Source organism: Mastomys coucha, unplaced genomic scaffold (genome assembly GCF_008632895.1).
Source record: "Mastomys coucha isolate ucsf_1 unplaced genomic scaffold, UCSF_Mcou_1 pScaffold1, whole genome shotgun sequence".
Taxonomy (NCBI): Eukaryota; Metazoa; Chordata; class Mammalia; order Rodentia; family Muridae; genus Mastomys; species Mastomys coucha.
Window position 1 is genome coordinate 92478680 of NW_022196891.1, and position 2466 is coordinate 92481145.

General features: G+C 48.8%; 1 non-coding gene across 1 annotated transcript; it reads right to left on the reverse strand.

The window, feature by feature from the left end:
* Positions 1 to 1433: 1433 nt before the first annotated feature.
* Positions 1434 to 1562, reverse strand: LOC116072245. Its single transcript, XR_004111376.1, has one exon. It is a non-coding gene; the product is annotated as a small nucleolar RNA SNORA17 (small nucleolar RNA).
* Between the last annotated feature and the right edge of the window lie 904 nt (positions 1563 to 2466).

Sequence of the window (2466 nt, forward strand, 5' to 3'; positions counted from 1 at the left end):
AGGTAGGACCATCTCTCCTGCACTGACACCCTTGGGGCCAGCTCATCTGCAATCCCCACATCCAGGACTAACTCTACTGTGCTGCTTAAATGAGGTGCAGGGCCAGCTCTCATGCTCTCATGACTCCAGGGCCAGCTCTCCTGCTTGCCTTAGGTGACAAGGGGCAAGGGTTAGGGAGAGCATCTCTCCCTTGCCCACACTGCTACACAGCAGACAAGTTACAGAGCCAGCTCTCACATGCTCACGCACTTGAACCTGGTTCAACTGAACCCCGCCATCAGGGTCAGCTGTACTGTGCTACCCAGGTGAGGTGCAGAGCCTGCTCTCCCAAGTGCTATAGTAGGTGAGGGTCAGGGCCAGCTCTGACTCTCATGACTCCTTTGGGGCCAACTTTCCTGTCTGCTGCCAGTGGCAATGGCAAAAGGGAGGGGAGGAGTTCTCTCCATTGCTAACTTCACTGCATAGCAAACAAAAGTCAAGGCCAGCTCTCCCACATTCATGCCCCCAGGGCAAGCTCATCCACAACCCCCATATCCAGGGTCAGCTCTACTGTGGTGCCAAGGTAAGGTACAGGGTCTGCTCTCCCTAGTGCTACAGCAGGTGAGGAACAGGACCAGCTCTCCCTCTCTGATGACTTCTGGGCCAGATCTTTCACCTGCCATAAGTGCAAGGGGTGTGTAGGGGAGGTGTGGACATCTCTTTCTTGACCATGTCACTGCACAGCAGCCAAGTGACAAAGCCAGCTCACATCCTCAGGCCAGCTTGCCCAATCCCCTGCCACCAGAATCAGCTCTACTGTGCTGCTCAGGCAAAGTACAGGGTCCACTTTCCTAAGTGCTGCAGCTGGTGAGGAGCAGGGCCAGTTCTCCTGTTCTCATGCCTCTAAGTCCAGATCCCCCACAATGCCCAGGTGAGGGGTGGGACCAGTTCTGCATAGCCCACAGATATGAATATGTCCCTGGCAGCAGCCCAGACCAGTAATATCTGCCTGGACTTTGGTGGTAAGAGACCCTGCTGCTACAGGACCACAGACCCAGGCATGGCCCCTGGTGGCAACACAGGCCAGGACTCCACCATGATGCCAAGTGGTATCACCAGCTACTCACAAGCTATTTCTCACTATTCTCAAACCTTTAGTTCTGCCTCTTTTTATTGTGCCATGTCCTTCTGTTTCTCTTCCATTTCTCTACCACTTACTTGCTCCTCTAAGTAGCACCTGGGGTCTCTGAGTATCTGGGATCATGTTATGAATGCTTTGCCCTGCCTGTGCATTGTGGTGTCAGGCAGGGGTCATCTCAGGTATGGTCTGCCCCATCCCAGCTTGCCTAGTGCTAGAATGATTGTGATCTCAGGCTTGCTCCCTGTCCTGGGAGCCCATCTGGGCCTGCCTGGGACCAGACTGATGATTGTCTCTGGCTTGCTTTTTTTCAGGAAATGTTGGGCTACTAATCATCCAGATGTTCATAGGTTAAAACATGGAAAGTAGACATAGTCTCTCTCCTCTCTACTGCCTAAGACACATGTGACACACTACCCATACCTGTAGTGTCTCTAGGGTCAGTGGATCTTATGATTCTCAATTTTCAGATGAACTGGACTACATGTTGTGTTAGAATAGTGACTCGCATCAGACAGACCACACCAGGCAGGGGGGAAAGAGAGAGAGGTCAGAGGGGTCTGCCTCTTGTTTGGATAGTGATGCTTGCAGATAAAGGTGGGAGGTGAAGCAAGTCGATTCTGGGAATGTGTATCAGTTGCCGTGGCTGCAGATGTGCAGGTGTCTGTTGCCTAGGTGAGATATCACTGGGTTCAGAGCCAATCCTGATACCAACACTACATATAAAGATCTTGTCACTAAATTAAACCAAATAAAATGAAACAAACACAAAAGCAAGGAAATTTTAGAAAGAAAGAAAGTCACAAAAGGGGTTTTACTAATGGGTAAATTCAAGGCAACCAGTTTCAAATAGGATTTTAACCTAATGGTAACTATAAAATTATTTTCCACTGTTACTTCATTTTCTTGAATATTATTTTGTGCGGGGGGCCAGCCCCAGCACTTCTTTCTTGTTGGTTCTTCTTGAGGCAACAGAGAGGGAAGAGCATCAGTAGGGGTAAGACTTACTCTTAGGAGATATTTAGGGTTACCTATCTTAAGTCTAAGTCACTTTGTTTCTTCTGTAGCTGACTTGCCTATGTGAGTTGCTCTGAGGTGAGAAACTGTTTAGCACCTCATCATAAAACAGCAACTAATTAAGTCTTTGTTCCATCTCCACAGGAACTGAGCAGCTCTAACTTCCAGTCTGCTATTTGGAGTCACAGGAAGAAAAAGGGACACTTTGAAAAGTGGTTTCAGGATTAGAGTTAGGGTTAGGGTTAGGGTTTTAAAAAGCCCCCTATGTCTATCTTTTGGTCTTCCTTCTTCTTGAGTTCCTTGTGGAATGTGGGTTGTTCTTCCTGTATTCC